Consider the following 10,412-nt stretch of genomic DNA (forward strand, 5'->3'; position numbering starts at 1 on the left):
CACCAGCTCCGGGCTCCCGCCGTGCACGCCCTCCTCGGGCGGCCTCCAGAACCGGGCCCGGGACCAGCGCCGCCCGCTCCGCGCAGGGACTGAGCCCGCGGGGTGCCCGACCTCTAGTGCTGATGGAGACGTCCCCACCCTGCCGTCGGACGGTACACGGACCTCCTCCCCACGCTCAGGCACCGACCGCCCGGGGCACAGCCCTCGTCCGACCGTCCCGAGCTCACCTATAACTCCCTGGTTCAGGGAGACCTGACCCCAGAAAAGGTCAGAGACACCCCGCGGCTGGGGAACTTCCCCCACGCGAGAAGTGAGGAGAACGGAAGGAGAAAAAAACGGCGGAAGTGCAGAGGCAGAAGGCGTTACTAGGCATGCGCGGAAACAGGCCTCGGGGAACCAGGAAGGCACTGAACCGGGCAGTAAGAGCAGTCCGCGCTGAACCCTACAACTACCGTTTAGTGCATTCCGCGAGGGGCGGTTAGAGGTTGGCTTAGAGGGCGGTTTTTACCTAGCACACGAGAAGTTTGAGGCGCGTGACATAGTTACCCAAGCAGTCAGAGCTCGCGCGGATTACAGCTGAGTTCTGTGTGCACCCAGTGTGCAATTTAGACACAGAGCTGTCAGGGAAAGGAAACTGCTGGTCGATTTCACTTTTTTAAATAGTAGGAAACAGATTCCATCAAAGAATTTTATAAATAAACAAAATAGTATTTGACACCGTCAGCGATTCTCTCAGGAAATAAAAAGCCAGGGAACGAGGGTGGGATCAAGCAAGCAAATTCATCAAAATCATGAAAGCACTGAAAATTGTAGATAAATCAGAATATCTATAGTCCAAAAGAAAATTTCTTTATTCGCCTACATAATCCTATTCTTTTTTCTGTGACACTACAATTACTTGAAGAAATGGAAATCGACCTTTTCATTGAAAGACTCAATATTCTGTGACAACATTCCACTAATAATCTCACCCAACTTTTATACATAGTTTTTTCTCTTTGATTTTTGTGTACTTTAATAGGTATTTTACACAAGCAGTCCAAGGAACTTCATCTGGAATAAGTGAAAATATAACCTGACAACATTTTAAAAACAAAACTTCCTAGAAAATATCAACATGTAAAATATTTCTTCACTAAAAAGTTTGGCATCAGTTCATGGAAACATGGTCATGATTAAGAGTATTTTCTGAATGTAGTAAAATAAATATAGTATTTCAAGGCAGTGAGGAATGAATGAAATATTCCAAACAGCAAGTCATTCCCAACAATTTGAAATAAAATATTATGTACATAGATCACACATGATATATAATTCAAAAGGATTCAAGATTTGAGGGGTGCCTGGGTGACTCAGTTAACCCTCCGACTTCCGCCCAGGTCATGATCTCACATTCATGGGTCCGACCCCTGCGTTGAGCTCTGTGCTGACAGCTCAGAGCCTGGAGCCTGTTTCTGATTCTGTGTCTCCCTCTCTCTCAGCCCCTCCCTGCTCATGCTCTGTCTCTGTCTCAAAAATAAATAAAACATTAAAAAAAAGTTTTTTTTTAAGATTTGAAATGTATAAAATGAACCACTAATAAAAATAAAGGTGACAAGCTTTGACACCAAAAATACAAACCATATATTTACTATCTAATACATTTTACTACAAGAAATAACAAATAATTCAGTTCTGTTTTAAGTTAAAAGAAAATAAACCAAGAAATTATATTTTTACAATTTGAAAGAGAAGATATATTAATTAATAAAGAGACCTTTAGTCAATAGGAACTTAAAACAGGCTACATAACTAAGCACTCTTTTTTTTAAAAATGTTTATGTTTCTTATTTATTTTTGAAATACAGAGAGAGACAGCATGAGCAGGGGAGGGTAGAGAGAGAGGGAGATACAGAATCTGAAGCAGGCTCCAGGCTCTGAGGTAGCTGTCAGCACAGAGTCTGACGCGGGACTCGAACCCACGAACCTGAGATTATGACCTGAGCTGTAGCCGGACGCTTAACCAACTGAGCCACCCAGGCACCCAAACTAAGCACTCTTATGATAAAAAAGAAAATGACAATGAATGACAAATGTATATGGAAGTCCATTATGAGAATCGAAAAGAATGCAAATGTTTATGTAAAAACATAACCTATCATTTATTAAGATAAATATTTTTCATTGAATTTCATTTTGTAAAAGTTCACGCTGCTGTAGTTTTAGGAATTTTGACAAAATGCATAGATCTGAGTAATCATCACCACAGTCAAAATCCAAAACTATTTCATTACAGCCCTCAAATTCCTTCATGCTCTTTTCAAGTCAAATTTCCATACCACTCTATCCTTTAGCAGCTACTATCTATTCTCCATGCCTACAGGTTTGCCTTTTCTGGAAAATCACATGGACAGAGAATCTTACCGTATGTAATCTAATGAGTCAGGTATCTTTTACTTAGTACAATATATTTAAGATTCATCCATGTTATTTTATGTATCAATATACTTGTTGGTTTTTATTTCCCACGTCCTTGGGGGCACCTGGGTGGCTCAGTTGGTTAAGCATTCGCCTCGAGCTCAGGTCCTGATCTCATGTGTTCGTGAGTTCAAGCCCTGGTTCGGGCTTTGTGCTGACAGCTTCAGAGCCTAGAATTGGCTTCAGATTCTCTGTCTCCTCTCTCTGCCCCTCCCCTGCATGTGCTCTCTCTCTCCTCCAAAAATAAACATTTATTTCCCAAGTCCTATTCCATGGTATGGATTTACCACACTTCACTTATCTATTCCCCAGTCAAGTGACTTTAATTTTCATTTTGGGGAAATTATGAATAAATAAAATGCCATTTTGAAATATAAGACTCCAGCATCATGTCCCTGTACAGGGTCCTCTGAGCAGGGGCCAGGCGCCACTACTCCTCCTGAGTGAAGCCCACAGTCACATCCCCGAATGACAATAATCCCTGCAAAAGTACATTTCTGCTCAGTCTGAGGTAGTCAGAAGCAGGAAATATGAAAAAAAAAAGATGTTCAAAGACCAATTCATACCATTTTTTACTGTGGAACACTACCAGAAAATATTACTAACCTCTACTATATAGCTTGTTTTGTGTTTTCCTCTGCAAATAAAAAAGAGATCAGAGTAGAAATACCACTGAAGATTCAATTTATTATTTAATGCAAAAAATCTGAGTGCACACATGTACTTGGGACTGCCCTAGATTCTGAGAATTCCAAGTGGAATAAAATACTCTTCCTGGTATCAGAGAAGTTATTCTCCTAAGGAAACATGCAAAGGTATACTTGCCATAGGACTTAACGAATTCACACCTAAGAAGACATCAAGTTTTTATTAATTACCAGGCTGATCCTTGGCCCACAAACAGCCTACGACCATCAAACAACAAATAAGTAAAAAGAAACAAAACAGTAAAAAAAAATACAGCAAACACTGCAGATTGGGAAGAATCTAGATGAGAGGTTAAAGCACATTGGTGGAACACAGAAACAAAAAAGGTATAATTGAAAAAAGTGAGAATAACAGTCTTACTATACCCTCATCACTCCTCCCCAAAACCCACACAGGCAGCACCAAAAGAGGTCCCCTCAGTCCATAAGTTCTGTAGGAAAAAAGAGAGCGAAGTGAGGATCCAAGTTCAGTGTAGAGCCAGCACTGGGCCCATTCACCCCCAGACCCAGTCCACCCAGGATATCTGGTAACGCTAATTTGTATAGGGCTTTCACTGATGATGCAAGTCTATAATGGCTGGAAAAGGTAACCACTTCTTTAAATTTACACACACCAACACAAGGCTATAAGGATCACAAAAAATTAGGAAAACATGCCTCTACCACAGGAACAAAATAAGACTCCAGTAACAAACCCTCAATCAATAAAAATAATTCAAAGTAATCATCTTATAAAAGCTCAGTACAAGAGAACACAGAGACAGCCAAATGAGATCAGGAAAACAACAAATGAACAAAATGAGAACTTCAACAAAGTGATAGAAACCACAACAAAGCACCAACCTGAAGTTCTGGAGCTGAAGAATACAAAGATTGTACTGAAAAAGTTCAGGAGAAATCTTCAACAATAGACATAATCAAGCGGAAGAAAAAAATCAGTAAACTCAAAGACGGGTTATTTAAAAATATCCAGAGGCACATAAAAAATTTTTTTATGAGTGAAGAAAGCCTATAAGACCTATGGAATAGTAACTAAATCAACATACACATTATGGGAGTCCCAGAAGACAAGAGAAAGAAAGAAGCAGAAATGCATTTGTGTGTTTAAGAATGGGAAATAAATCTGACAAAAATTCATGGAAGGGGCAGCATTTTGTCCTTACTGGAGCAGACACTTCAGATACAGACTTGCCTTCCTTGCACACAATGCTTCTGCCAAAACAACCATCTGTGGGCTCACAGAATACCCCACTGTCATGGGATTCCACACCGCATTGCTTCTGATCAAGAAACTCACTTCACAGAAGATGCAGAGAAGCAACAGGCACAGGGCTCATGAAATTCACTCATCTTATCTCTTGTTCTATCAGCCCAAAGAAGCTGGCTTGATTGAATGGCGGAATAACTTTTTGAAAACACATGGGGCCACTGGGCGGCAATACCATACAGAGCTGGGGCAAGTTCTCCAGAAGGCTGTGTATGCTCTGAGTCAGTGTCCAGTACATGTTGATACTTCCCCCACAGCCAGGATTCACAGGTCCATGAGTCACAGGGAGGAAATGGATTGGCAGCATTATTACCCCTAGTGACCAGTAGTAAAATTTTTGTTTCCTATCCCCAAGACCTTCTGTCCTGCCAGCCTAGAAATAGTAGTTCCAAATGGAGGGATGCTTCCACCAAGAGACACAACATGATTCCACTGAGCTAGCTGGAAGTTAAGATTGTCACTTGGCCAATTTGGGCTCCCCATGTCTTCAAATCAACAGGCAGAGAAGGAAGATACTGTGCTGAGGCAATAGGTCCTACTAAGAAGAAACTGAACTGCCACCACACATCGGAGATCAGGAAGTGTGTCTAGAACGCAGGAGATCCCTTGAGGTATCTCATAGTACTAGCATGACCTGTGATTAAAATCAATGGAAAACTATGACAACACAATTCAGGAAAGACTACTAATGGCCCAGACCCTTCAGGAAGAAAGTACTGGATCCCCCTACCGGGTAAAGAACTATGACCAGCTGAGGTTCTTGCTGAGGCTAAAGGAAATAAGCATAGTCATTGAAGATCATGATACATACCAGTTGTGACTGCATGAGCAGTTACAGAAATCAAGACTGCAATTGTCAGAGGAGTATTTTTTCTTTATGTTAGTATGTGTACACGTATGCCTTTATTAAGTATACAAACTTAATATATGTTAAATATTTACTTAACATATGCTTAGTATAATACACACTTAACATATACTCGGTATATATATTAAGCAGATATCTTTTTTTACATCCTTCTCTGTGGGAAGCAGCAGCAAGGAGCCAGTAAGGAGAGTGTGATCGAGCAAAGCTCTCGTGCCCTTACAGCCCTTGCGGCTGATCCAGAGGTTAATTCTCTTGAGTTAAGATGTTATTGTACAAATGTCCTTCATGCTCCTCCAGTTAGAATGTTATTGTACAAATGTCCTTAAAGCTTTGGCACTCTTAGAATAACAATAAGAAGAGGGTGTAAAGTTCCCAGGAATATGGTACAACAATAACTGTGAGAACAGAAAGTTTTGTCTAGAAAAAACCTTCTCATAGCTGTGACTGTTTGTATAAAACTACTTGCATGTGAGAAATAAAGTGACAATATGGGCATCACTCATGTTGTCCCCCCGTCCCCATCCTTTGACTCTCTCTTCTTTTCTTCATTCCCTTACCCTCGCGTTCTTGCTTCTGAGCGCCCGCACGCGCACTACACTTCTCTTATCCCCTATATCTGTAACATACAGTGTACTGATTTTATGTCATATTATTTAAATACTATTAACTTAAATCATACTATTTAAGTTATGGGTTATCAAATAAAAGTAAATAAATATCACTCAAAGACTTTGCTTCCTCTTTCAGGGATAGGGTTAATGGTTTTTAATTGTACCCTGGAGAGTTGTATAATGTTAGATAAAGGAAATATGACTTTGTCATTGGTTTTATTTGGAGATTAAAAATGGAATATGGCATTAGAATCCAAGATCTAGGCACTATGTGTGCATGTTCCTTCTAGGACTCTGGGACACTTATGTCAGTTGACAGAGAGAGGATATATTCTGTGTGTACTAGCATGTGTATATAAACATACAGGGAAGGGGCGCCTGGGTGGCTCAGTTGGTTAAGCATCCGACTTTAGCTCAGGACATGAACTCATGATTTGTGAGTTCAAGCCACACATCATTCTCTGTGCTGACAGCTCAGACTCATTTTTGACAGCACAGCTCTCAAAAATAAACATAAAAAAAAATAAAAATAAAACAACAGGGAGAAGGGCAGAGGGAGAGAAAGAATCTCAAGCAAGCTCCATGGTCAGCATGGAGCCCAATGCAGGGCTCAATCCCCTGACCCTGAAATCATGGTCTGAACCCAAAGCAAGGGTTAGACACTCAATCAACTGAGCCATCCAGGTGCCACTCACAAAAATCATCTGATCTGCTCCAGTACTTTCCTCTATTACCTCCTCTTGCTTCTAGACCTGTAATTGGACACAAATCCCAATAGATGTCAAAGAGTATAAATTGTGACCCATAAAGAGGTGTGGTATACACTAAAGTGTATAAGTTTATATTAACAGAACCCTGGAGAATATGTTTGGGATCAGAGTGGAAAGAATATAAAGTCAGATCAGGCTGAATTTATTGACACAGGCCCACTAAATTGATATTCTGGACCGAATATTTTAGCTTGAGGGGCTAGTAATGTCTCTTAATTGTTTTCTTGATTTGGTTGACCTACTGCACTATAGAAGTTGAAATGCCAAAACGTGCCTGATACCCTGTAGATAAAACTATGCAAAGGCTCAGGAAGATTGGAATGTTAAAGTGTATTTGTACAAGGCTTGCTCACCGACCTCAGGAAGGCCAGAGGTCATGCCTTTTATCAGGCAAGCCCCAGAATCCTTCAGGAGCCTTGTGGTTGCTCCTCTCCATGAACCAGAAATTATAGGGGGGAACTGCCACCTTCAAATGGGGATGTGTCAATCAAATGGGGATGCTGAGATGCCAGGGTGGCAGGAGTGACGCATGGCACTTAATAATCAAAACTATGGACATGGTTATTGTCAGGGAGAGTGGAGCCAAAGCAGTAAGCAAAATAGTTTGGCTTGCAGATATTTGGAGTTCACTAGTTGATCACGGTGTAAGCCGGAATAAAATAGATGGGAAGTTCTTCATCTAAGTGGAAAACCTGCAGATATAATGACTTGAATCACCAAAAGAGTCATGCCCTCTCAATCAATGCCCAGCCTTGACCCAGTTTACAGACTCAGAGCATCCCTTCAGAAGAGGAGTCTCCAGGTCTTCCTGAGGAAAAACCCTGTAATGCCAAAAATGTATACTGTTAATCTATCTCCCAGCATTCCCCAGAGGAACAGACAGCCATTTACCAATGAATAGGCATTTGGGTAGGGGTAAAGATCAGACTTTTCAGGATTCCCAAACATTGGCTTTCAGCTGATGTTAATGCCCAGTGACCCAAAGAGTCACTTGGAGTGCACCATCCAGAGTAGGGCCTCATGGCAGTAAAGTGATTGAGGGATTTTAGCTCAGGTCTTTCTCACAGTGGGCCCACAGGGCCCAAACCCATAGTATGGTTCTTTCTTCAACCATGGAACACATAACTGGAATAGAGATAGAAGAAATTTTCACAGTTCCCACATTGGTTCCTTGACCCTTCAAGTGAGAGCTATTATGTCATAAAGATCATATGGAAGTCAGTAGAGCTGTTTATACTTACAAAGACCATAAATTAAAAACAATTCTGCCTTCTTGGAGGGACTGCAAATATTAGTGTCCGCCTCAAGGCCTGGAAAGACACAAGCAGTGGTGATTCTGTCTCCATTCAACTTACTTATTTGGCATGTGCAGAATGGACAAAGCTTACATAATGATAGTGGATGATCAGAAATTTAATAAGGTAGTAACTATTTGTAGCTGAGCTTTTAGATGATGTTTTGTTGCTGGAACAAAGCAACATTTTTTTTTCACCTGGCGTGAAGCTATTTAGTGGCAAATGCTTTTTTTCCCCCCTCTATATTTATTAGTAATTACCATCATAAACCATTTCCTTCTGCTGGCAAGGCCAGCAATACACCTTTACTGTCCAATGTCAGGGGCCTGTCAACTCTTCAGCCAAATATCATAGTCCAGGCTACAGGCTGCTAGAGTATCTTTTTCTTTCACCTGATGTCTTGCTGATTCATCACTCTGATAATACGATGCTGGTTGAACCAAATGTGCAGGAAGTAGCAAATACTCAAGACACATTGGCAAGACACTTTTGAGCCTGAGGGTGAAATATAATTCCACAAAAATGCAGGGGGGCTGCCAACATGGTCACATTTCTAGGGTCCAGTGTTGGAGGGCATGCCAAAATATTCTTTCTAAGATCAGATTTTGGCTCAGGTCATGATCTCATGGTTCATAAGTTTGAATTGCGCATCAGGTTCTGCATTGACAGTGCGGAGCCTGCTTGGTATTCTCTATCTCCCTTGCCCTCTGTCTCTCTCCTCTCAATAATAAATTTACTTTAAAAAACACAAAAAGGGACACAGAACTTCCCTCTCAATGGGATGTCAAAAGATTTGCAAATATGTTTTCAAACCCTTACATTTAGAAGACCACTTAAGAGTGGCTTCTTTCATATTCCCAGGAGAAGATGCATGGGACCTGGGGTGTTGAAAACATCTCAAACTTCCTGAGTAGGTTTTATTACCTGCAAATATATGAGCACTACCACACAAAATACGAGCATTTGTCTAGGTGCATCAGTGAGCAGGCACTTTAAATAGCGAAAGTTGCACAGGTATACTCACATCCCACCTGCAAGAGGTGGTCTATTAAACTGCTTGGGGCTAACAGGGGAAGCGAAAGTTCTATGGAATGCCTTTTTTGAGGGCCCAGAATTGGGTGTTCTGAGGAGTGATAGGAATGCCTTGGTCACTACCAGTAATGTCTGGAACTACAAAGTGAATAGGAGTGTTCTGGTTGCTTTCTGCATTATAGCCATAGCACACGGAAAACATCTGTTACCGTGATTTACATTCAGGATGTATGCCCCGGCCCGCGGGGTCATTCAATGGGGAACCTGGAGGAGGGAACGGGTGAATGGATGGGGCAAGAGACACAAAGAATGAGAGCAAGACAGGAGGTCTGATCAAGCTCTAACGTTTATTCAAGGAGGCTGATTATATACACAACCAGGGGGGAAGAAAAATGTGGGGAAGGGGGAAAGAATGCTGAGAGGGGCAATTGGTACCAGGAACCTGTCAGACGGTAACAGATGGTAATCTCAGTTCCTAGAGTCAATAGTTATTTATGACTCTTCAGGAACTAACAGTTATTTACTGCTACTTATCTTGCTGTAACATTCCACTAAGGTTGGTTAGTTCTGCCTTAATTTTCTACCACAGTTCTTTAACCCTTTGGCTCCCAGCAGATGTACAGTGAGGCAAGAGATTTCCAGAATTCCTTACCCTCAGATGGGGCAACTCTTAGGCTAATGGCCCAGGGGTATGTAAAAATGCACAGATGGGGCCATTTGTTGGCCAGAACTTCCACTGTAAAGATGACTTCTTGATGTTGGGCCAGTTATGCAGACTCTTGGGTCTTTCCTATAATCGGGGGCATCCAGGATAAGGGATGAAAACCAGCAACACTCTGCTGAGCTCCATAACATGTCATGATGATGGTAGCATTTTTAGTCTAAGAACTGCACTTGGTGTTCATTCAGTTCATTCCACGGGGCTGCCCCGGTAACAGTCTATGACAAGGGTGACCACTCTGAGCAGCACTGCAGGACTGAATACAGAAGAGCACAACCCCTCTTGCAGTGACCATGCTAGCATGACTCAAGCTACTATAGGCAGTTGGGTATGGAGGGTCCAGGCTCAGAGAGCACCAGGTATACAACCAACACCTAAAGCTCTAATGGTGTGTGCTGCAGGGCTGAAGAAGGTAGTTTCTTGCATCAGAATCACTGGTCAACCTATAGCCATCCTGGGTGGTCTATAAACTCCAGGAGGCATGTGGGGAGACTGGGAAACTCTCTGCAGTGAAGAAGGACACTCACAGGAGTGCTTGTTGATTTCATGTAAACTGATTCTAGAGCCTGTTTTTGGAGGCGGCCTTATACATGTTGGGTCAACTGGAAAGTAATGGCATTGGCAAAATTAAGTAAACTGTGTAAGTGAGGAATATGTTACTTGCAGAACCTCAATGGACAAAAA

The 10,412-nt window shown here is 41.8% G+C and overlaps 1 long non-coding RNA gene and 1 pseudogene across 2 annotated transcripts in view; both read right to left on the reverse strand.

The window, feature by feature from the left end:
- Positions 1-312, reverse strand: part of LOC115285395 — an 818-nt gene extending 506 nt beyond the window's left edge. The window contains exon 1 of one of the 2 annotated variants that reach the window (XR_003905504.1): positions 228-312. This is a non-coding gene — a long non-coding RNA (uncharacterized LOC115285395). The remainder of the gene's footprint in view (positions 1-227) is intronic. The other variant, XR_003905505.1, reaches the window with a different exon arrangement.
- The window catches only part of LOC115285394, a 42,531-nt pseudogene that overhangs the window by 25,443 nt on the left and 6,676 nt on the right, over positions 1-10,412 (reverse strand).

This window comes from Suricata suricatta, chromosome 2 (assembly GCF_006229205.1).
Source record: "Suricata suricatta isolate VVHF042 chromosome 2, meerkat_22Aug2017_6uvM2_HiC, whole genome shotgun sequence".
Taxonomy (NCBI): Eukaryota; Metazoa; Chordata; class Mammalia; order Carnivora; family Herpestidae; genus Suricata; species Suricata suricatta.